Genomic DNA, 26,650 nt, shown 5'->3' on the forward strand with positions numbered 1-26,650 from the left:
GGACCCTGAGTTCAAACTCCAGTACCACATCAAAGTCAGTAATATCTGAAAATAACAAGAAAATAAGTGGAGAAATAGCTATTGTTGTTCAAAATGTAATCTTCAATGGCCTTCTTGGAGGCCGGTTTTACAGGCTCGTTTAAAATTAGAGAAGCACAAACCAAAACTTTTGGAACAGCAAAAAGTTTGTTTTTATAAATATGATCATAAGATATACATACAAGAGTATACTGAAAAGGCACTAATATTTAATAATATAAAAATTAGAAATAATATAAACTTCAGCAAAGTGTGCATAATGGGCTACCATGTAATTCTTAAAAAGATGACATTACTAGATGTATATTTTTAGGAAAAAAAATTTCCAGACACACAGTTTAGTAAAAAAAAACAAAAAAAAACATGTTTTAGAACAGTATGTGGAACATGATGGCATCCTTAATTATTTGTGCCCATGAATATACATATGAATATTCATGAAAACATGCACAAAATGTGAACATGGATGAGGATCAATGCTGGAAAAGTCAGGAATATTCTAATTCATTTTCTATGAGCACATGTTCTTTGGATAGTAAAATAGCTTTTTTCACACAATAAGTGAACCATCCTGTTCCATTCCTCAAAACCCAGCCTCTCTTCTCAGTCTCTAAAGATATAATTTCCAAGGATCCAGGTACAGAATCTATGACAACCTCTTAAAATCTATAGCCCTGTATCATTCAGAGATTAAATTTAGGTCAGAAACATTATTGAGAAGCACAAAGCTTGTATCTTTATTTGTAAGTTTTCTTTTCATTCAAATATGGCATAATAGGACACACTTTCTGAAACTATCATTAAATCCATCCTCTCACATCTCAATTCTTCCTGATTTGCTCCATCCTCTCCCTACCCTCTCCCTTTGTTCCAGTCTTGGGGATTGAACTCAGGGCCTGTGCACTCTCTCTTAGCCTTTTTAACCATGACTCCACTTCCAGATTTTTGTTGGTGGTGGTGGTGGTGGTCACGGGGCTTGAACTCTGGCTCTGGGTTCTGTCTCTTAGCTCTTAAGCTCAAGGCCAGCACACTACCACTTGAGCCACAGTGCCACTTCCAGTTTTCTGGTGGTTAACTGGAGATAAGAGTCTCACAGACTTTCCTGCCCATGCTGGCTTTGAACTGTGATCCTTAGATCTCGGCCTCTTGAGTATCTAGGATCACAGGCGTGAGACACCTGTGCCCAGCCCAGCTTTTTGGTGGAGATAAGGTTTCTGGCCTAAGTTGGCTTTGAATCCCCACTCTCTTTGATAAGGTTAGACAGCTTAAAATTCTTTTTTTTTTTCATTTTATTTTATTTTTTGTGAACATACTGTACAGAGGGGTTACAATTACATGGGCAGGATAATGCGTACATTTCTTATCAAGCATTGCAGCCTCTTCCTTTGTTTACCCTTCACATCCCTTCCCAGCCTCCCCCCCCACCCCCCCACCCAATCCTCACCTCCTCCCCCCCCCCCAACATCATTGTAAAGCTTGTTTTCGACATGACAACTTGTACTTCTCATTGTTGCAACAGGTCCACCTGTATCCTTAAACGACTTGTTTTTCCCCATCTCCTCCACAAGTTATACTGACATCAAATATAGTGAAAGCAGGGGTTATACTGTGGGGGAGGGACATACAAAGCAACAAAGAAATAATCTTTTAAATGCGTTAGAAACACATGCATGAAAGAAAAAAACATTAAAATACATATCTAAGGGTTCATTTTCCTAACATCACATTATCTGACCTTTTCCGCTTAACTCATACATATACTAGATATTGCAAATAAGGGAAACCATGGGATCTATGTTTCTTTGGGCATGGCTTACTTCACTTAATATATTTTTTTCCAAGTTTTTCCATTTCCTAACAAATGGGGCAATGTCATTCTTTCTGATTTAAAATTCTTTTTTTGTTTTGACTCAAGTTCAGTATTCAATCCCATTCATTCAGAAAGAATTTAACTAACTCCTCTCCCTGTATATAAAGCTCATCCCAATGTTTCTAATCCTCTGCAAAGTTACATCTAACAATTGAACCTACAGGATTTTTTTATATTTAGGAGAGTATCTACAAGTAATCCTACACTGCACCAAGAGCAAACATTATGGTGCTGTGGACCTAAGTAGCAACAGAATGATTTGTACAGGTTAATAGATGTGTAACTTTCTCTGGAGAGTTCCACAATAGCTTGATCAGACTTTCAAGGAGCTTCTTGTCCACAAGAAGGTTGATAACCATCAAAGAAGAGAGACTGGAATGATTGAATCACCCAATGAAAATCTAGGAGAAATGGAGTGGGATAGAGAGAAGCAGAGCCTTCTGTCCCTCTGCTAAAGCTGCCACATGACAGCTGACCCAGCACATACCTGGATATGGCCACAAACTCACACTCCTCTGAACTACTCAAGAAGGCAGGTCTAAAAGTTCTCAGGGCACTGCCATTTTGTGAATCCCATTCCTGGGTCAGTATCACTACTAAGCTTTCTAGAAGATGGAATGACTCATTCTCACTTTCCAGTGTCACACAGGTCTGTCTTGTGCACAAAAGTAATGCTTTCTGTTCCATTTTCATGTTGTTGTTTTCATGTGGAGAATTGTTGATTGTTGCTTAGAGAATTTGAAAGCCAGTAACTCCAGAGCCTCCATATCATGCTTAATCTGAAACCCAGTTCAAGCCCCATGACCACCAACAACAACAAATGGAAACCCAGTTTCCATTGATTCTCAAGAGGTCCATTGCCTTCCAAGGTAGTTGTAAAGAAATGAAGTTAAGGGAAATTACAGGAGATGGGAGAGCAAGGGAAGGGTCAGTAGTCACACGAGTGTTGTTTCCTTTGACTTTTAAGTTTCCCTAAAGATGGCTTCAGCCTTGATAAAATAAGTCCCTGAAACAAACAGCATTCAAGAAACCTCTCCTGCAAAGCTACTCCAGGCCAGAATGGGCATTGAAGTCCATGGAAATGAACCCTGTGGGAATGAGCTTCTTCCCAGGATAATCCTTTAGAATTGCTTCTGAAAGATAGTGTGACGGATAAAAGCAACTTTCCAAATAAACTTACCTACCTCCAAGAATCTGGGTCCTCTGGTCTGTGGAAGATGTTTAGATTGATGGGCTTTTTCTGAAATCTGTATTCATGATAACTCTGGTTCAGGAAATTAAAGCCCACAGTGGAATTTTCAGGATGTAAAAGGAAATAAGGGAACTGAGGCAGACTAAGAATGGAGACAGTGTGCCAAATACTCAGCAGAAAAACAGGATTGGGCCCTGAATTATCAGGATAATTGCCTTAATTCTTCATTTCCCTTTTATAATAGCTTGAAGTTTATGCAGAGGCTTTCTTCTAAGGAGCTCAAAATATTACAGAGATATTATCTTCGTTGTCATCACACCATCACCTTCAGTAAGAGTGATGATTATTATCAGCCTCATGTTACAGATGAGGGACTAAAGAAAAGTTGAGAATGGTAAAGCCAGTCAGCCAAGTTTACCTATCATGCTGCTGACAGTTTCTGAACTCAATGGAGAACATTCTTTCCCAGCAATGTCCAAACAATATTTTTTTAACCCCAAGTCTACACAAATACTTGTGAGAATATCAGATTTTATGAATAAATATCTAAAAGACACTGTGTATTATATCCTCCAAACACACATTCTCTTTTGTCTCTTTTCTTCCCCCCACCCCCACCCCATGAATGTGTGTGAGACCTACAAATACTTTGTCTTCTGTGGAACTCATATGGAAATAGTGGTCTAGCTATCAGACTAATCTGCATATCAATTCAGTAGACAAATCAGTTCCATTCCAGCCCAATCCATGGGGGCTGAGATTTTCATTTGTTTGTTTGTTTGTTTAGAAATATTGCCTAATACTCTCTGGAATGGACAGCCAGTAAATAGAGGCTCTAATGAAAACAAAAGGTCTTGAATCACCATCACTTTTATAGCAGGCCATTGGCCAGACTAAGAAGGAAGTCAATTCAAGACTACCCATTAATGTTAGCATTTCTTTCAAATAGAATGTTGAGCTATTTTTGCTCTTTACTTAAGGGGGGAGAAAATGGAGATATGATCTATGCCATCAGATCCCACACTTTTAACTAGCATAATATTGTGGCTACCAAGCACTTTGAATAGACATCATCAGTCTCGAAGCTCAATCCTAGTCATATTTGCCAACCAGTGCAATAAGCACCAACACAACCAAACACACTCCAAAAACACCCTGGCTCTGCCTTAATTGCCTTGCATATTAGAATAGCCATCCTAGAGCCATTTCAAAACACATACAGTATAGTCATCTTGTGCTATTATTAATTACTATGACTCTACTGAAAGTACCTCAAATGTGCAAATTGGGCAATCTGTCCTGCTTACTTTGTATTTTACATATCATTCAAGTAAGAAAAGATTGAAATCAGTGGAGTTAGTACTGATTGCTATCATTTTCATATTTTACCTTGGTATTTATAAAATATCTGCCTTATGAATGAAAAAAATACCTGCACTGAAATCGGTCACTTGTTGCATATAAAGTAAATGTAATGCAAATATACTTTTCTTTATCCACTGTATTTGTATAAAACTCAGTAGGAAGGGATTTTTTGTTACAACAGTCACTATAAAGGCCAAAGAGGTTTGTCACTTCAAACTATGCAATCATGAATCCTTTGGAAAGCTACAAATTCTGCAATGTTCTTACAGTCCATTTAGTTCATTTGCATTGCAAATCTACATTCACATATGTCAGATTTGCTTAAAGCAAAAAGCACTAATATTAATGAATGAGCCAGACATTTCCTAAGATGGAGATGTGTTCTGATCCTTATCAATCTGTAATACAGGCTCCTTTTGGATTCATCATTAACCATTATGCTACTCTTCAGAAACTTGTTCTGGGTTTGTTGAGAATTTGACAGAAATACTTCCAGACTCTCTGCAGTTTTACTTATGTTTAACCTCTCTGCCTTCATACAGGCTGCTTCTTCAGCTAAGGATGCCATTCTCCACTTAGCCACCTGGTGAATTAGTTCTTCAATACTCAATTCAAATGTCACCTTCCCTGTGAAGCCTGCCTTAATCATAACCCCCACTCCTTTAAGGCATCCCTTCTCAGTGTTCCCACAGTACCCTGCTCATCCCTCGCCATCCTTTAATTGTTTGTTTACATGCTCTAGCTTGCCGAGCAGACTGCACTCCCTGAAAGCTGAGATGATGTTTTATTCATTTCGATCTTTCCAATACCAAACATTACGACTGACACGTAGCAGGTGTGTAATAAATGCTGCTTGTTTGACTGATCACTGTGCTTAACTGTATATTTTGGACCTTGGAAAGCAATGTTTTATTAAAACCACAAATAAAAATGTCAAAGAAAGGGCTTAGCACTACGCATTCTTTATTTTTATTGGTCTCTCTTCTTTCTTTGATTAAAAACGAAATGATCATACTGTTTCATGCTTTATGGTTCAAGAAAAACAAAGACAATAACAACCCCAAAAACCTGTCTCAAGTACATTCAGGAATAACATTTAAGTGCATTTGGTTTGGTCCTTTCCCTTTAAATATTCAGCTACATCCTAGCACATCATGAAGTTCACTGCAGTAAGAAAGACATAAGGATCAGTAATTACAGGGATCACTGGTGAAACTTGAGTTCCTCATTGGTTGAGAGAAGAAAATCTGCCAAGAAAGTTCAGAACATTTGGGGGGAAAATTAAGATGTCTAGAAGAGCTTGGTCAATGTAGTTGGAAATTCTACATCGATATAGTGCTAAGCAACTGCCCTAGTGGCAGCAGGGGGCGGGAGTGTGGGGGAGGAGGCGGGGAATGAGGGATTCCCATTACTTTGAAACCATCATTATCCTTCCAATATGGGCAAAACAGGTTGGACCTGCTCCGCTTGCATGTTGCTGCAGTCGGGCTTGGCATGGGATGAGACCCAAGGACGTGTAATGCCAGGAGTAGCCCTGCCTCCTGGTGCAGCGCGCGCGCATGCGCGCGCACGCATGCACGCGCGCGCGCGCGCGCACACACACACACACACACACACACACACACACATCCCACTCTAACTCACACTCGCTTGGTCCCATAGATAAAATCTGCACCATCTCCCTGGCACATAGCCCAGCATGGCATTCCTGTACGTCCAGTCACGCACAGGGAGTGCTCATATTATCTTACTCCCCTAGTTTGCCAGGCCCACACCCCACTTCACCAGGAGACAGCAGCCCAGCCTGCAACTAGACGCTGGTTTTGTTGTATGTAACAAAGCAGCACCATGCCCTCAGGTGCCATGCTGGATCCATTCCATCCTTCTCTCCTGCCGCCATCCCTGAGCTACCAGAACAAGAGAAAGCTCCGATCTGGGAAGTGAATGTGGGAAGTGGGGGTGCAAATGGATGGGCAGTGGCCTGGAAAGTCTGGGTGGCTTCAAGGCTCTCAAGCCAGGAACGAAGAGAGAACTGGCAAAGGGAAGAGCTCCTTTCCATCCCATCGCGGGGCTGAAAACTGCATCCCCTCCATTCTCCCCCCTCCCCCACCTCGTCCACCGCGTGCCCCTCCCAGCGGCTCTCCCAGCCACCAGCACTAAGACAACCCGCAACAAAGCGCCCCCAGCACAGACCTGTTTCAGCTTCTACGAGATCGGAGAGAAGGGGAGCTGCGGCCAAGGGTTCTGTCTTTTCGCCACTGGGCAGGAGGAGCTGTGGATGGGAGGAGGAACAGGAACTGTGGGAGGAAGGAGGATGAGGGGATAGGAGATCACAGCAGCCGCCGCGGCTGTGGTAGGGGGAGGAGAAGGAGGAGGCTGCTTTCTGTGGCAGCAGCTGAGGATGCTCTGGCAAGAGGCAGGGCTGGGTGCGCAGGGTTGTGGGCTCACATGCGCCCCATGGCCGGGGGATGCGCGTGCGTCTGGGTGTGTGAGAGCATCTGGGTGTATTTTGATGGTGATTATTTCCATTCTGACCTAGTCAGAAACTTGGGTTCCTGGACCTAGGCGGAAGTGAAACAAATCCTTGCTCTTTCCTCAAGTCTGATTGTGCACTGTGTGTGGCTGGAGACTGGGAAGAGTTAGGAGTGGAGGTAGTTTGGGGAGAAACCCCTCCCTTTAGTCTTTTTGAACACTTGTGGCTTACCGCCCTCAACCTATTCCAGGAAATCCTACAGCCAAGGAGAAAAGAAAGAGACCAAGGCCTTTCACCATTGCTATTGATTTAAGTGAGTGGTTATGAGTGAGTGCTTACACCATGTTGGCCACTGTCTGGACTATTCAGAAGATAATTTCTGTTCTAACTGGGGTTGACTTTCATGAGGTGCCTGTAACTTCATACTTGATCTACATTCTACCTTTTCCTCTGTCTCTCCTTCCATTGCTACATTTCTGTACATGACATGTAATAGGTTTCTATTTGAGTTTGTTCATTCACATCTTTGGCTTCTTTGGTGTAGAAGGTGGAGAGTCACATAATTCTCACAGTTTCCCCTGTAGCAGCTGTACTCAGTTTAGAGGAGAATCAAGAGGGACTTCTTAGGGTTGAGTGGGCCCATGATCTTCCTGGATTCCCTTAAATACCTAGTTTACACTGAAAGCGAAGAAAGCATGCCAGGCAAAAGTGGCTCATGCCTGTAATCCTAGCCAATCAAGAGGATGAGCTCTGAGGATCATGGTTCCCAGCCCTTGATAGAAAGTCCATGAGACTCTTATCTCCAGTTAATCACAGAAAAAGCTGGAAGTGGTGCTGTGTCTCAAGTGGTAGAGTGCTAGCCTTCAGCAAAAAGGATCTCAGGGACAGTGTCCAAGCCCAGAGTTCAAAACCCAGGATAGGGGGTGGGGCGGAGAGCAAAGAAGGACATAATTCTCTTTCATGATTCCATCCTTAGTGAATTCCTTGTTTGGATCCATGGTGAAAGTCACTCTCTCACTCTTGACCTTTGGAACATCTTGCTTTGCTGTGTCTACTGGTTTATGTTGCCAGGGCACTTAGACATTTACTAATGTTTTAAAGCACTTCTTAAGTTCCCTACCATAACATCTCTGTGAGTTAGGCAGAGAAGACATCATCATTCTTACTTTACAATAAACTAAGGTCACACAAGGTCAACTGGATTTGCCTAAAATTGCATACTAGTAAGTGGCTGATTTTGAATTGTGGCCAGGTCTTTCTACCTCGAAGCCATATTTCCTTCTTAAATTTTTTATCTCAAAATGAAATTTCAGTTCTGAGAGTGTGGATCTCAGGCAAAACAAACAAACACAAAACAGTTTATTGTGATAGCCAAAAATTCAGCTCTGGAACCCCAAACCCCAAGCTGGAAAGGCTTGGAGAATGACCTGGTATCAATGATGTGCCTGTGAAATAAGTGTAGAGGTTTGCAGGGCCAAAAAAAAGTGATAACAAGGGTTTGTGACTTAGCAAGATTCATTAAGTGATACATGGCATTATTAGAGAAAAGAAAAACAGTAATATCTTCACTGAAGTTCTTTAATGATATATCACTTAAAAACAAAAATCCTTCATTAGCAATATTGTGTCAATATTGAGGGATTGCAGAGAAACAAAGTGCTTTTCTCCATGATAGGAAAGAGATGTGAGGTAAATGTGATAAGTCAACATGAGAGATTCTTTGTGGTTCTTGGGGCCAATGTGGAACTGAGAAAAGAACAGGACCAGAAGAGGATGATTCAAAGAGGACACATAGAACTCAGCATTGGATTGTGACCCAGATTCTTGCCACTCTTGCTTGCGTGATTGCTTAGGGTGATATGCCTATTAATGGTCTTGAGACAAATGTTCACAGTTTAGTCAAAGGGGTGTTTTGACTCTTCTAAACAAATTCCCATTTGTCAAAGGACCTAATAAAGAACTCCATTCAGTATCTATGAGAAATACCTGAATCTGATACTCAGCCAGTAACTCCCTGTTCCAATCTGGTACCAAATAGACTATTCTTATTTGAATCTTGCCAAGCACAGAGAGGTTGAGTCATAACAATGTTCAGAGCCAAGCTGCAGAAAAATTGGAAAGGGAGTGAAATCTGTCTCTGACATGCTTCTGGTCTCTCTGTGTGCACCTTTCCTTCCCCCTTCCAACCTCAGGATGTCAAAGCAGAGCAAAAGGGACATGAGTAATTCATTCACAACAAAATGGCTTTTTTTTCTCAAAAGAAAGACTAGCAGGAAGATACAAAGCTAAACTTTAAGAAATAAATCACTAGTTATTGCAAATAAGGGAAACCATGGGACCTATGTTTCTTTGGGCCTGGCATACTTCACTTAATATAATTTTTTCCAAGTCTTTCCATTTCCTAATAAATGGGACAATGTCATTCTTTCTGATGGAGGCATAGAATTCACACACACACACATGTGTGTGTATACATATATATGTATACATATACATATATATGTATACATACACACACATATACCATGTTTTCTTGATCCATTCATCTATTCAGGGGCTTCTGGGTTGGTTCCATGCCTTAGCTATGGTAAATAATGCTGCTGCAATAAACATAGTTGTGCTGGTAACCTTAGTATGGCCCTGTTTGTGATTGGGTAAATGCCCAAAAGTGGGATTACTGGGTCATAGGGGAGCTCTATGTGTCTTCTTTGAGGAACCTCCATACTGCTTTCCAAAGTGGTTGAAAAAGTTTACACTCCCACCAACAGTGCAGTAGGGTTCCCTTCTGGCAACATCCCCTCTAGCATCTATAGGGCCCATGTACTAGCAATAACTAGTACATGTGTAGCACAAGCAGAAAAAGCTAGAAGCTATGTACATATAACCATATAAGATGGTGTTAAGTGAAATGAACCCCAAGATAGGGACACAAATATCTATTTTCTTTCTTGCTATTGTTTCTAATGTATTTATAATGTACCATGTGATTTTTTTGTTTCTTTGTATGTTGCTCCCCCAAGGTATAGCCCCTATTTTCACTGTATTTGATGTTGGTGCCCTGCATCTTATATGTACACTTCTCTAATTCGGGGAGGGGAAGGGAAAAAACAAAATGCTGAAATAAGGATATAAGTTGACCCATTGTAACGAGATGTACAAAACACTATGTAGAAAATGAACTTTACGACTTTGGTGGGGGAGGGGTGGTATAGTTTTGGAGGTGGGAGGGAAGGGATGGTAGGGGGAAAACAAAGGAGGAGGCAACAATACTCAATAGGAAATGTACTAATTACCTTGCTCATGTAACTCTAACCTCTCTGTACAGCATTTTTACAATAAAAAATGCACAAAAAATGGATCACTAAACCGGGCGCTGGTGGCTCACACCTGTAATCCTAGCTACTCAGCAGGCTGAGATCTGAGGATCGTGGTTCAAAGCCAGCCCAGGCAGGAGAGACCTTGAGACTCCTATCTCCAATAAACCACCAGAAAACCTGAAGTGGCGCTGTAGCTCAAGTGGTAGAGTGCTCGCCTTGAGCTGAAGAGCTGAGGGACAGCGCCCAGGCCGGGCCGACCAAAAAAAAAGGATCACTAATGGTAGAAAGGCAGGCATTTTTAAATGCATAAGATATTGTACGAAGGGGTTACAGTTACATGAGTAAGGTAAAAGTACATTTCCGATCCAGCATTGTTACCCCCTCCTTTGTTTTACCCCACCATCCCTTCCCTCCCCACCTCCCCAACTCCTCCCTCCCCCCACAAAGTTGTAAAGTTCATTTTCAACATAGTGTCTTGTATATCTTGTTGTTACAATTGGCGAACCTGTATCCTTATTTCAGCATTTTGTTATTTCCTTCCCCTCCCCAAATTAGAAAATGTATATACAAGATGCAGGGCACTGGAATCAAATACAGTGAAACCAGGGGTTATAACATGGGGGAAGAACATACAGAAGAAACAAAAAGTCACATAGTACATTATAAATACATTAAAAACAACAGCAAGAAAGATAAAGCCTCTTGTGTCCCTATCTTGGGTTCATTTCACTTAGCATCATCATATATGATCATATGTACATAGCTTTCGACCTTTTCTGCTTGTCCTAGATATATACTAGTTATTGCAAGTAAAGGAAACCATGGAACCCATGTTTCTTTGGGCCTGGCTTACTTCACTTAATATAATTTTTTCCATGTCTTTCCATTTCCTAACGAATAAGGTAGTGTCATTCTTTCTGATGGAGGCACAGAATTCCATTATATATATATATGTATGTATACATATACATACATACATATATATATATATATATATATATATATATATATATATATATCACATTTTCTTGATCCATTCATCTGCTGAGGGGCATCTGGGTTGGTTCTATATTTTAGCTATGGTGAATAATGAGAAATGCAGGCATCTTTGAAGGGAAGAGAGTATAAATACTTCTGTGCCTTCAAATCATATTCAGTGTGAGACTCTCCATGAATAAAATAAGAAATTGGAATTTTAACTCATAACAGAAACTCAAAACAGTGAGAGATATTAATCATCATCTCCAGTTCACCTGCTTTGTTATACAGGTGATCCAACCAATTCTCAGAAATGTTAAATGACTTTCCCAAGAGTTCATGGCTCCTGTAAAGGGATTAAACTTGAATTTCAAGCACAGGGCCTTTTTCACCCCCTGTACTACTCCATCCCAAGCATGCATCCATAGCACAAAAGTAAGAATAGAGACAGAAATGAAAGTATCCAAGTCATTTTCTCAAATAGATTCTTCTGGAAGCATTTCAAATAACATTGACATGAAAAAAGGTCTATGCCCATATGAAATGATGTTAATCAAAATGAACTCCAAGATATGAAAACAAGAATTTGTTTCTGCTTTTTGTTGTTGTTGTTTTTAGTGTACTATGTGAAGTTATTTCTTTTTTCTTTCATTTTTTCTCCCTTGGGTTCATCCCCTGTTGTCACTGTTTTTTATTTTGGTACTCTGTGTCTTGTACATACATTTGGCTGATTTGGGGAAGGGTAGGGAAATAACAAAATGGTGAGTCAAAGGACAAAGGTTGAACCAATGCAACAGCAATACTCACAAGACACTATGTTGGGAATGAACTTTACAACTTGGAGGAGGAGTAGGGGAAGGGGAGGGAAAATGGGAGAAAAACAAGGGAGGTGGTAACAATGTTCAACAAGAAATGTACTCATTACTTTACTTATGTAACTGTAACCCCTCTGTACAATATGTTTAACAATCAATTTTTTAAAAACCATATTGGAGGGGGGAGGGGAGGCAGGGGAAGGGAAATGGAGAGAACACAAGGGAGGGTTAACACTGTTTGGAATGAAATGTACTCATTGTCTTATGTAACTGTAATAACTCCTCTGTACATCACCTTTACAATAAAATACAATTTGAAAAATTAGAAAGAAAGAAAATGATCTATGGCATGCCAGGCATCCAAAACTGGAAATGATATTAGCATTACAAGACCAGGCTGAGAGTAGACAGAGTACAGGTCACTCTTTGAATATTGCATTAAAAATAGAGTTTTGTTATAACCAGATTACAGGAAAATATTACTCAAAATAGTTAATAAGGAAAGAAACTAGCACAAATTTCTATTTTTAGAGTTGTGTTAAAGTTTAATTATTATTAAACATAGAAATGATTTAAAATAATCTGGACTTTAAAATGGAATATAAACCCAACCAAATTGAAATTTTCTTTGCTTTTCTTTGTTCCACTTTTCCTGTTTAAGCTGTTGATGGTTATTTGGAATTGGTAAGTTCACACGGAGACAGTAAGTAGTCTACTTGGGGATATGTGTGAGATTCTTCATAATATGTTTTAAAATTATGTGGCTCCTATCCACTAAAGAACTGGAAAGAGCTGAGGATAGTTGTGCATGCCTGTAATTTCAGTTACTTGAGAGGTGAAAACAGGAGGATCTTGAGTTCAAGGCCAGTCTTGGGGTGGGCTACATAGAGGGATTACAACTGAAACAGGAACAGAGAGACAGAAAGAGACTACCATCTCAGAGAGAGGGGGGGAGGGGAAGAGGGAGAGGGAGAGGGAGAGGGAGGTAGAGAGAGAGAAAGAAGAAGAAGAAAAGAAGAAGAAGAAGAAGAAGAAGAAGAAGAAGAAGAAGAAGAAGAAGAAGAAGAAGAAGAAGAAGAAGAAGAAGAAGAAGAAGAAGAAGAAGAAGAAGAAGAAGAAGAAATAGAAGAAGAAGAAGAAGAAGAAGAAGAAGAAGAGAATTATTCTCAACAGAGACCCAGAAACACAACGTATCAAAGAAAGGTTGGACAAATGGGATTGCATGAGATTTGAAGAGCTTCCGCATGGCAAAGGACATAGCTAACAAGATGAATAGAAAGCCCATGGATTGGGAGAAGATCTTCACTACACATACAATGGACAAAGGTCTCATATCTAAAATATACCTGGAACTCAAAAAACTAAATCCTCCAACAACAAATCCTCAAAGAAACAACTGCCCAATAAATAAGTGGGCTAAAGACTTAAAGAGAAACTTCTCTAAAGAGGAAATAAGAATGGCCAATGGACACATGAAGAAATGTTCAACCTCTCTAGCCATAAAAGTAATGCAAATCCAAACAACGTTGAGATACCACTTCACCCCAGTATAACCAAGAATTCTAATAACAACAGATGCTGAAGGGGATGTGACCAGAAGGGAACCCTACTGCATTGTTGGTGGGAGTGTAAACTTGTTCAACAACTTTGGAAAATAGTATGGAGGTTCCTCCAAAGATTCCACATAGAGCTCCCCTATGACCCAGCAATCCCACTTTTAGGCATTTACATGGATGATCACAAACAAGACCATACTAAAGCTACCAGCACAACTGTGTTTATTGCAGCATTATTTACCATAGCTAAGATATGGAACCAACCCAGATGCCCCTCAATAGATGAATGGATCAAGAAAATGTGGTATATATACACAATGGAATTCTTTTCCTCCATCAGAAAGAATGGCATTGCCCCATTTGTTAGGAAATGGAAAGACTTCGAGAAAATTACATTAAGTGAAGTAAGCCAGGCCCAAAGAAACATAGGTCCCATGGTTTCCCTTATTTGCAACAACTAGTACATGTCTGGGACAAGCAGAAAAGCTCAGATAAGATGATGTAAATGAATAGTAAAAACGATCCTTAACAGAAAGAACAGTGCGGGAGGAATATCAATACCAAATTTCAAACTCTACTACAAAGCCATAGTAATCAAAACAGCTTGGTACTGGCACAAGAACAGACCTCAGGACCAATGGAATAGAATTGAAAACCCAGAAATGAACTACAGATCTATAGCCATCTAATCTTTGATAAGGGAGTTAAAAATAATAGAATGGAAGAAAGACAGCCTCTTCAGTAAATGATGCTGGCAAAATTGGTTAACTACTTGTAGAAAACTAAAGCTAGATCCTTATATATCACCCTGCACCAGAATCAACTCCAAATGAATCAAAGACCTCGGAGTCAAAGCAGACACTCAGAAAACATTACAGGATGGAATAGGAGAAACCCTAGGTCTCCTTGGTACAGGCACAAATTTTCTTAATAGAGACCCCAAAACACAACAAATCAAAGAAAGGTTGGACAAATGGGATTGCATGAAATTGCAGAGCTTCTGCATGGAAAAGGACATAGCAAGCAAGATCAATAGAAAGCCCACGGATTGGGAGAAGATTTTCAATAGCTATAAAATGGACAAGGGTCTCATATCTAAAATATACTTGGAACTCAAAAAGTTAAATCCCCCAACAATAAATCCTCAAAGAAACAACTGCCCAATAAATAAGTGGGCTAAAGACTTAAAGAGAAACTTCTCTGAAGAGGAAAGAAGGTTGGCCAATAGACACATGAAGAAATGTTCAACCTCCCTAGCCATAAAAGAAATGCAAATCAAAACAACACTGAGATACCACCTCACCCCAGTTAGAATGACTATAACCAAGAACTCTAATGACAACAGATGCTGGAGGGGATGTGACCAGAAGGGAACCCTACTGCATTGTTGGTGGGAGTGTAAACTTGTTCAACAACTTTGGAAAGTAGTATGGAGGTGCCTCAAAAGACTCAGCATAGAGCTCTCCTATTACCCAGCAATCACACTTTTGGTACTATTTGTTTTTTTTGTCCTGTGTTGGGGCCTGAACTTTGGGCCTGGGCACTGTCCCTCAGCTCTTCAGCTCAAGGTTAGCTTGTTATTATGTAGTTATTACCTTGCTCATGTAACTGTAACCCCTCTGTACAGTATTTTCACTATAAAAATACAAGGAGGAGGAGGAGGAGGAGGAGGGGGGAGGAGGGGGGGGGGAGGCACTCTACCACTTGAGCCACAGTGCCACTTCCGGCTTTTTTCTTTTTGCTTATGTGGTGCTGAGGATGAGGAATCAAACCCAGGGCCTCATGCATGCAAGACAAGCTCCCTACCACTGAGCCACCTTCTCAGCCCACAACCCCACTTTTGGGCATTTACCCAAATGATCACAAACAAGAAGATACTAAAGCTACCAGCATAACTGTGTTTATTGCAGCATTATTTACCATAGCTAAGATATCGAACCAACCCAGATGTCCCTCAGTAGATGAATGGATCAATAAATTGTGTGTGTGTATATATATATATTCTATGCCACCATCAGAAAGAATGACATTGCCCCATTTGTTAGGAAATGGAAAGGCTTGGAAAAAATTATATTAAGTGAAGTAGGCCAGGCCCAAAGAAACATAGGCCCCATGGTTTCCCTTATTTGCAATAACTAGTATCAGTCTGAGTCAAGCAGAAAAGGTCAGACAAGTTGATGTTAGGTGAAATTAACCCCAAGTTCTTTCATGCAATTATTTCTAACATATTTATAAGATGATTTCTTTGTTGCTTTGTATGTCCCTCCCTCACGATATAACCCCCGCTTTCACTGTATTTTATGTTGGTATAATTTGTGGAGGGGAAGGGAAAAAACAAATCGTTTAAATAGGGATACAGGTGGACCCATTGCAGCATTGAGATGTACAAGTTGTTATATTGAAAAACGGACTTTACAACTTTGGCGGTTGCGGGGGAAGGGGGACTGGGGGAGATGGGAAGGGATAGGAAGGGGAAACAAAGGAGGAGGCAACAATGCTTGATAAGAAATGTACTCATTATCTTGCCCATGTAATTGTAACTCCTCTGTACAGTATTTTCATAATAAAAAAATGTAAAAAAAAAAAGATGATGTTAAGCGAAATGAACCCCACAATAGGGACACAAGTGGTTTTTTCTTTCTTGCTATTATTTCTAACGTATTTATAAGGTACCATGTGATTTTTTTTTGTTGCTTTATATGTCCCTCCCCCATGGTATAACCCCTGTTTTCACTGTATTTGATGTTGGTATAATTTGGGGAGGGGAAGGAATAAAACAAAATGTTTAAATAGGGATACATATTGACATATTGCAACGATGAGATATACAAGACGGTATGTCAAAATCGAACTTTAGAATTAAGGGGGAGGCGGGTGTAGTTGAGGAGGTGGGAGGGACAGGATGGTAGGGGAAAAACAAAGGAAGAGGCAACAATGCTGGATAAAAAATGTAGTTATTACCTTGCTCATGTAACTGTAACCCCTCTGTACAGTATTTTCACTATAAAAATACAAGGAGGAGGAGGAGGAGGAGGAGGAGGAGGAGGAGGAGGGGGAGGAGGAGGGGGGGGAGGCAGGAAAAGAAAAAAATGAAAGAAAGAAAAGAAATAGAATAAAGAAAAGAAAGTGGAGCAAAGTTGTAGGGCACTAGCCTTGAGCAAAAAAGCTCAGTGACAGCTAACAGGCCCTGAGTTCAAATCCAGGATTGGCACAAAAGGAAAAAGAAAAGAAAGGAAGGAAGGAAGGAAGGAAGGAAGGAAGGAAGGAAGAAAGAAAGAAAGAAGGAGAGAAAGAAAGAAAAGATTTAGATTTCTATGCAGAAATGGAAAACAGTTGATTTTAGGCATTTTATATTATACATTTTACAATAACCTATGCGAGGCTGGCCACAGCGATACATACCTGTCATCCTAGCAACAAAGAAAAGCACAAATAGGAGAATCACAGTCAAAGACAGCCTAGACAAAAAAGGGCTGGGGAAATGTCTCAAGTGGTATAGTTTCTGCCTAGCAAGTATGTGGTACTAAGTTTAAACCGTAGTACTAGCAAAAAGTAAATGAGTAACCAACAAAAGAATAGACATAAATTATATAACCTCCAAATATGTAGAAGGAAAATATACTTTTAAACATAATAAACAATCTAACCCAACACCACTCAAAAGAGTAAAGGGAAAATGAGGCAGATAAAGAAACAAATAAAAGGTACATAAGAAAACAATCAGAGCCAGATGCTAGTGGGTCAAACCTGCAATCCTAGCTACTCAGGAGGCTAAGATCTGAGTTCTACAATTCAAAGCCAGCACAGGCAGAAAAGTCCATGAGACTCTTATCTCCAATTAACCACCAGAAAAATGGAAGTGGCACTGTGGTTCAAAATGTTAGCGTGCTCATCTTTGAGCAAAAAGTGCTTAGGGACAAGCTCAAGCTCCATGACTCACACACATACACGCACACACACACACACACACACACACACACACACACACACACACACACACACACGACAGAAAGCAACCACACTAAATTCCAAACCCAGTAATTGAAATAACAGTAGAAGTACTAAGAAATTTGATCAAAATGGCAAGGATTATCAAAATGAACTAAAGAACATTTAGCACATATCACCTAACAGAGTTATACTTTCATTTATATGTCAATGTAAAGACACAAAGACTGATGATTAAATAATGGAAAAATATTATTGGGCAAAAAGTAACCCAACGAAAACTCCAGTAGTTATTTAAATATCAGATAAAACTTTAAGAAAAATCATTTTGCAGGCTAAAAAGCAATAATAGATAAAGTGAAGCAATAAGGTATAGCAAACAAATATGTGATGATCTTCTATTAACATGATCAAAGAAAAAAATTATCATATAAGCATACCTTTTTCTACAATTTTAAAGTTCAGCAGAAAATATCAGTAAGGATATAAGATATATTTTTGTAGTACTAGGGTTTATTCTCAGCTCCTTGTTCAGGCTATGGAGTTGCTATACCACATGAGGCAGGCACCCAACCCTTTTTATGCATTATTTTTCAAATAAGATCTTGCATTGTTTCCCCAGAGTCAGCCTCTGACTTCAATCCTATCTACAACTTTCCAAGTAGCTAGAATTAAAATCATGTGCCACTGTATCCAGCCAAAAGAGAGGTAAGATTTGAAGGACATAATTAGCAAGTTGGATACAAAAGACATATATAGAAAATTTCAGAAAACAATGAGAGAATATATGTGCTATTTAAACACATAAGGAATGTATGCAAAATTTGAGCACAAAGCTTGTTTCAGAAAATTTCAAAGATCAGATATCATAGCATAACCTCCTCTCTGGTTAAAATAAAAAGCTGTTATAAATCAATTTAAAATATGATTACAAGAAATTCATTGCATGGAACTTGAAAAAAAGGAACTTGAAAAACAATATTTAGAAAAGTTACAGGCAAAAAATCATAATAGAAATTAGATTTTAATCTAAATATTTAGAGCTGAAAGATAATGAAATTATTTATATAAAAACTATGGAATGAGAAGAAAATGAAAAGACTTGAAATGTTTCACTACAAAGAAGTCTCAGAATTAATCATCAAATTTATTTTTAAATTAAACTAAAACATTTAAAAAACTGGAGAAAGAATATCAGAATAATTCCCAATGAAGCAGACAGGATGAAATAAAAATATGAATGAAATATTAAACAAATGTATAACATTGACTAAACAGTAAATTGCTTCTTTGAAATGAAATGCAAACTTACAGCAAGCTTGTGTTATCTATCAAGATTACATTGTGATCAAAATAAAATAACTTAGGGAGTATTACTAATTTCCTGTGCTTTGGTAAGTTTTGGTTGATACGGAAATATTTTCCTTAAATGGTTAGTAGAACTTGTCTGTCAGGCACTATTACCATGGTGCTTTCTTTGAGGAAATACCATTTTTAAGTGTTGATTCATTTACCTGAGTGGTTAGAGGACTTCTTGAGTTTTGGATTTCTGGTCACTTTTTCTAAATTTCCTTTTTTCAGACTATACCCACTATTAGACTAAACATTTCAAATACATTCAAATGTATTTCTCCACATTATCTTATTTTTAATCTCTGCAGTATCTGTAATTATTTCCCACTTTTTAAGTTTAAAAGAATATATTTGACCGGGCAGTGGTGACCCATGCCTGTAGCTTTAGATACTCAGGAGGCTGAGATCTGTGGACTGCAATTTGAAGCTAGACTGGGTAGGAAAGTCCACGAGGCTTATCTCCAATTAACCACCAGAAAACCGGAAGTGGTGTTGTGGCTCAAGGTGTATGAGTACTAGCCTTGAGTGAAAAACTCAGGGATAGCGCCCAGTCCCTGAGTTCAAGCCCCATGACCAACAAAATAAAATGTGCTTTGAAAACAGATGCAAAGCTTAGGTTTTCCTAATAAAATGACACTATTCTAGTGGAGGTAGAATTTTCACACTTACTGTGTCCCAGTGAGTATATGTCCAGTCTTATAAGGCTGGGAGCTTTACTGTCATTATGGTCAAGTGTACCTGGGGACTCAGGTAGGTAAAAGGAACTACAGGCAGATGGCCCAAATACAGCAACATTGCCTAGGAAAGGGGACAGAATATTGTAATGTAAGAACAATGGATGGGTCACTGCTAACTACTTGCTGGTAATGTGTTCTGGTAGGGACAATGGCTGTAACAGTGGCCTATTCAAAACTTAAACACAGAATGCAAGGCTTATAGTGGCCCCATATCTATCACAGTTCCAGCTAGTAGATCAGCACTTGAACTCCATGCACTCTCATCAAAGATACACCTAGAAGGCAAGGGAAGACCAACATGCCCATTATTAACCTTCAAAAACACCCTTATCATTGCTGTGGTATTGACCACAAACACATGACTTATGTCTTAATCAATACTGCCATTTTGCATTAGAAGATACTTTGCAATGTAGCAGTATGGTTAAAGGAACAGAATTGGAAGCTAAACAGTTGTTTGAATCTCAGCTCTCTCATTTATTAGCTGTGATCTAGAGTAAACCATTTAACTTTCTGAAGATTAGTTTCTTGAATATATTAAAAACACTGAATTTCACATGTTAAATGTGTGAATTGTATTATGGGAGTGTATGATTTAGTAGTACAATTCTTGCTTGGCATGCACTAGGTTCTGGATTTGATATTCAGCACCATAACAACAATGTGAAATGTGACATATATGTTATGTGAATTGCATCTTGATAAATCTATTACTAAAAAATTTGAAAATATATGACATTACCAGACACCAATGGTTCATGCCTATATTTCTAGCTACTCAGGACTCTAAGATTTGAAGAATTGTGATTCAAAACAAGCCTTAGAAGAAAAGTCTGAAAGACTCCATTTCCAATTAACCAGCAAAAACCAGGTTGAAGGCCTGACTCAAATAATAAAATGCCTTCCATGAGCAAGTAAGGGCAAGTAAGTATGGGAAATCTCAAGTTTAAGCTCTGGCACTATAGCACACACACACACACACACACACACACACACACACACACACACACACACACACACACCAAAGTAAATGTCTCCACACTTATCTTCCTCTTTTCTTTGTAGAAAGTCTGGTATGTGTCATTTCATATCATTTAAATAAGGTTTCATGCCTATGTGTACATATATAAGTACGTGACTTTAGGAAAAAATAGTGTACTTTTTCTACAGTTGCAATTTTCCTCTACTCATAGAATTCAGCATTACTTCCATGTCAAGGCTTATATCTCTACTTCATTCTATCTTCTGTATTATGGTAAAGCAAATTCTAGGTGATAATGGGTGAATCACAATTTAGCCACCAGTTTGCTATCACTGGACATATGCTTATTTTTACATTATAAACAATATTTCAGTAAATTTATATATGTCACAATATATAGGCAGTTTTTTCCTAGAAAAAAAACTGTGCCTCCAAAGAACTTGCTGCATTGAAGAGTAAAGTACATTTAAAGGTTCTCTCTCTGTTCTTTCAGGTTTCTCTGCAGAAGGCATCCCAGATTATACAGCACCAGTTCATTTAAGTACAAATTTCCCTCACCTTATTGCTCATTTTGATTTTGTGGTAGTGAGGCTTGAACTCAGAGTCTGGGTGCTGTCCCTAAGCTCTTTTGCTTAAGGCTAGTGGTCTATCACTTTCAGCCATAGCACCACTTCTCATTTTCTGGTGGCTAATTGGAGATTAGACTCTCTTAGACTTACTTGCCTAGGCCGGGTTTGAACAATGGTTCTCAGATCTCAGCCTCCTAAATGAGCCAACGGCATCCAGCTTTATTACCTATGTTAAACTGAGTTCTTTTCTTATTTATTGAAGTTTATATGTTCTTAATATAGGCTTGTCACAGGTAATTTTTCAGATATATGATTTGCAAATATATTATTTTTTGTGGTGCTGGGGATGGAAATGAGGTTCTTACAAATGCTATACAAGCACTCTACTACTGAATCATATTCAGCTTGATTTGCAGACATTTCCCCCCCCCCCACCCCCCACCCCCCGTTCTCCTCAGATTACTTTTTTTTTCTTTTTCTTTTCCTTTTCATATTTTTTATTGTGAAAATACTGTACAGAGAGGTTACAATTACATTGGCAAGATAATGAGTACATTTCTTATCAAGCATTGTAGCCTCCTCCTTTGTTTCCCCTTCCCATCCCTTCCCATCCTCCCCCTGCCCCCCCCCACCCAATCCTCCCCGCTCCCCCTCCCCTTAATCCACCCCCCCCCCCCCCCCCCGCACCAAAACAAATCGTTTAAATAGAGATAAAGGTGAACTCATTGCAACAATGAGATGCACAAGTCGTTATGTCCTCAGATTACTTTTGAAGACTGGATTATCAGTTTTAGTGGAGATTAATTTATCATCTTATTCTATTATGGATTATTTGATTGATTGCCTTTGCAACTCTGTAAAAGAAGCATGAGTCTTTATCTGGACTCTCAATTTTGTTTATCTTTCTTCCAATACTATACAGTTTTGATTACTGTAAATTAAAAATAGGTCTTGAAATCAATTAGGGTCGATAGTTTTTACCGATGTCGGATTATACTAGGTCCTTTAGACTTCTATATTAATTTCACTATTGGTTTGTCAATTTTTACAAAAAGCTTACTGCTATCTTCATTGCAATTTTATTGACTATTAATTTGGTATATGTAGTTCATACATTTCTGTAACGATATGTGGTACCATTTTTACTGGAGATTTGGTTATTTTTATTTTTAATTATATTTTTATTATGATTTAGTAGCTGTACAAAAGGGTTAATTTAATTTATTTATTTTTAAAACTAGAAGCCATTCAGACTGTGTCCTCTCCCTCTTGCTCTCCCAGAGGAACAGAAGAATGATTATCAATGGCAAATGGTAGTTGCAGTAAAGCAACTCCATAGCGGGCTTCATGCTCAAGAAAGAATACTGCCTCTCCTTGTGGTTTCCAGTGCTCTACACAATCAGTGAGATTTCTCTAGTTAAAAAAAACTATAGGAAGTGGCGCTGTGGCTCAAGCGATAGAGTGCTCGCCTTGAGCTAAAGAGCGCAGGGACAGCATCCAAGCCCAGAGTTCAAGCCCCATGACCAACAACAATAAATAAATAAATAAATAAACTATAGCAATGATCCTTGAAAGTCTACTTAATGTGTCAATTTATAAGCACAATACATCATGAGCAGTATCAACCCTTACATCAATCCCTCATTCCTCTCAATCCATCCCTTCAATTTTCCTCATTTCATTTGCTTTGAATAATATTGCTGCATTCCTTTTAAAATTCATTTATTGATTGAAATATCTAAATAGTCACTTTTTACAAAAAAATCCATCAAATTTTCAAAATAAATAGCCATTTGTGCATGAAGACAGTTTTATTTCTCTTCCTTTTTCTATCTGAAACCCCTTTATATCTTTGTCTTATTTAGAAGTTAAAAATCAAATATCCTTTCCCTGTTACTGATCTAATGAGGAAAACTTCTATCTTTTATAAAAGTGCTATATGATGTTAGCTTTACCCCATTTGTTAGGAAATGGAAAGACTTGGAAAAAATTATATTAAGTGAAATAAGCCAGGCCCAAAGAAACATAGGTCCCATGTTTTCCCTTATTTGCAATAAGTAGTATATGTCTAGGACAAGCAGAAAAAGTCAAAAGCTATGTGTATATGATCATTTAATATTATGTTAAGCGAAATGAACCCCAAGATAGGGACACAAATGGTTTTATCTTTCTTGCTGTTGTTTTTAATGTACTGTGTGATTTTTTTTTTTTTTTTTGTTTCTTTTGTATGTTCTTCCCCCATAGTATAAACCGTTTTCACTGTATTTGATTCTGGTGCCCTTTATCTTTTTTTTGGGGGGGGGTCCGGTCCTGGGGACTGAACTCTGGGCCTGGGCGCTGTCCCTCAGCTCTTCAGCTCAAGGCTAGCGCTCTACCACTTGAGCCACAGCGCCACTTCCGGTTTTTTCTTTTTGCTTATGTGGTGCTGAGGAATCGAACCCAGGGCCTCATGCATGCAAGGCAAATGCTCTACCACTGAACCATCTTCCCGGCCCCCCTTTATCTTGTATATACATTTTTTCTAATTTGGGGAAGGGAAGGGAAATGACAGATTTTAAATGTTCTTTATGAGACTTAGCAAGTTTGCATTTAGTTCTAGTTTGTTGAATTATTTTTTAACCTAGAATCAATGTTTGTTTTTGCCAAATAATGTTCTTCATTCACTAAAAAGATCTTACAGTATTTACCCTATGGTTTACTTTGTTAATAAAATTAAATAATTAGCCTTACTTTTTTTTTTTTTTTAACCAGTAACAGGACTTATACTCAGTGGCTTCTTACTTGCTCGACTTTATTGTTCATGATTGGCATTCTACCACTTGATTCACATTTCCAGACCAGCTTTCTTCTGGTATAATTGGAGATGAAATTTTAAAGACTTATCTGCATAGGCTAGATCTTTCATGTATCAGACTCCAGAATAGCTGGGATCATAGGTATGAACCACTGGTACCTGGCTTACTTAGACTTATTTTAAATATTCAATCAACTCTTTGTTCCTGGAATAAATCTCATTTGGCAGTGACATTTGTTTTAATATATTATTGGATTTTATTTGCAAGGTTTTGTTTAGACATTTTTCTAACTATATTCGTAAAGAATAGTAGTTGGTAGTTTTCTTTTTGCTATATCATATTTATGGTTTGGGTATCAGGGTATTTTGGCTTCATAAAGTAAGTTGGAAAATATTGTTTTATTTAAAGGAAGTGCTCAGATTTGCTATTATTTCTTCTTTAGATATTTGGTAGGATTTGTTGATGAAGGCAATTAGATTTAAAGATGTATTTCTGGAAAGATTCTAAACTGTAAATGTAATATTTTTACTAGGTATATGGTTAATCTTTAGGGAGTTTTGTAGTTTGTCTTTTAAGAAGTTTATACATTTTATCTAAGTTGTCAACTGTGTAACAAAGTTATTTATGATATTTAATTAATGGCCTTTGAATAATGACTGAATCTGTAGTTCTGTGGGTTTCATGATTGTGTGTGTGTGTGTGTTTGCTGGTACCAGGTCTTGAATTCAGAGCCTTGCTATCTCATTCAACTTCCTTCCTTGCTCATGCCTGGTACTCTACTTGAGCCACATTCTTGGTATTGGAAATCTCTTTCTCTCTCCCTCTCTATCTCTGTCTGTCTGTCTGTCTGTCTATCTGTCTCTCTCTCTCTTCTCTCTCTCTCTCTCTCTCTCTTTCTCTCCTCGCATCAGTCTGGCTGTAAATTCAACTACTTCTTTCAAATTCTCAATGATTTCACTTCTCATTTCTTTTTATTCTGTCTCCTAGATTATCTTTTTTTCTGCTTATTTTGGGTTTAACTTGTCTTTCTTTTTCCAATTTTGTAATGGTAGAAGCTGATGACACTGACTTCTAAACTTTCCAATTTAATTCTAGCTAGAAATAACAAATTCCAATGTGTTATATTCTCATTTCCATTCAATTCAAAATATTTTCTATTTTCATTTTTGTTAGTTTTGTGTATTGTTTAGAAGTATACTTCAGTTTTCGAGTATTTGAAAAATTCTCACAGATATTTCTGTTATTAACTTCAAATTTAATTTCATTGTGGTCAAAGAATGTACAATATATCACTGTCAAATTCATTGAAATGTGTTTTATGCCCAGGGATGTGGTCTACCTTTATAAATGTTCCATATGCACTTGAGAAGAATATATCATCTGTTATCATTGGAGGAAATATTTTATGCATGTCAAACAACCACATTTTAAAATGATGTTTAAGTCTCTGATGTGCTTGCTAAATTTCTATTTCTTCTATGAATCACTGAGGGAAAAGTAACTGAAATCTCCAACTACACTTGTCTGTTTATGAGGTTCTCTAAGTTGTGGCTTCATTCAGTTTCAGGCTTTCTTTTATTAATGGCATAAACAGTTAAGGTTGTCATATCCTCTTGAATATGTGACACCTTTGTTGTTGCGATGTGATCTTATTTACCATTGCAATATCTTTGATTTCAAATTCACTTTAACTTTTATACAGACATGTCAGCTTTCCTATGGCTAATGTTAATTTAGCATGTGTTATTTCATCATTTTTTTTACTTTAAATGTATTTATTCCTTTATTTTTAAAGTGTGTATATTGAATGGTTTATGTAGTTGTATCTTAGTTTTATCCAATCTGAGAACATCTGCTTGTTAATTTGGAAGATGTGTGTGTGTGTGTGTGTGTGTGTGTGTGTGTGTGTGTGTGTGTGGTCTCAAACTTCCAACTCATCATTTACTTTATCATTATTATTGGCATTATTAATTTTAGGAGATCACATTGCTATTTGTTTGCTATTTATCTCATCCATTCTTTGTCCCTTTTTTCCAACTTTGAATTATGTAATTTTATTATTGACTTACTAGCTATGAGTTTTATTTTGTTATTTTAGATGTTGCTTCATAGTTACAGAAAATGTTTTGAGATTATTAAAGTCTATCTTCAGTGTATGAATCTAACATCAGTATAGTACCACACCTTCCCTTCTATCTTTTAGGCTATCATTGTCATCAACTTTACTTATATTTACAAACCTCACAGTTGATTATTACATGCATTTTAAAAATCAGTTACTCGCTGAGATCTGCCTCTGTCCTTGTAGCCGAGATCTGCTCAGCATTTGAAGGGGGAGGAGATGTCCCTCAGTGGATGAATGGATAAAGAAAATGTGGTATATATACACAATGGAATTCTACTCACCCATCAGAAAGAATGACATTGTATCATTTGTAAGGAAATGGAAAGACTTGGAAAAAATTATAGTATGTGAAGTAAGCCAGGCCCAAAGAAACATAGGTTTCTTGGTTTCCCTCATTTGTGATAACTAGAATGTGCCTATAAATCTACAAGTAAAACTGCTAGGTGGTAAAAAAATTAAAAAACACTGGAACATGATAAATTATACTGATCTCTAGGCATTCACACACTGTGAGACCAAAGAACGATATTCTTAGA

The 26,650-nt window shown here is 38.2% G+C and overlaps 1 pseudogene; it reads right to left on the reverse strand.

The window, feature by feature from the left end:
* Positions 1–22,437: 22,437 nt before the first annotated feature.
* Positions 22,438–22,624, reverse strand: LOC122116414 (annotated as a pseudogene).
* Between the last annotated feature and the right edge of the window lie 4,026 nt (positions 22,625–26,650).

Source organism: Dipodomys spectabilis, unplaced genomic scaffold, assembly GCF_019054845.1.
Source record: "Dipodomys spectabilis isolate Male_0828 unplaced genomic scaffold, ASM1905484v1 ptg000132l, whole genome shotgun sequence".
NCBI lineage: Eukaryota > Metazoa > Chordata > Mammalia > Rodentia > Heteromyidae > Dipodomys > Dipodomys spectabilis.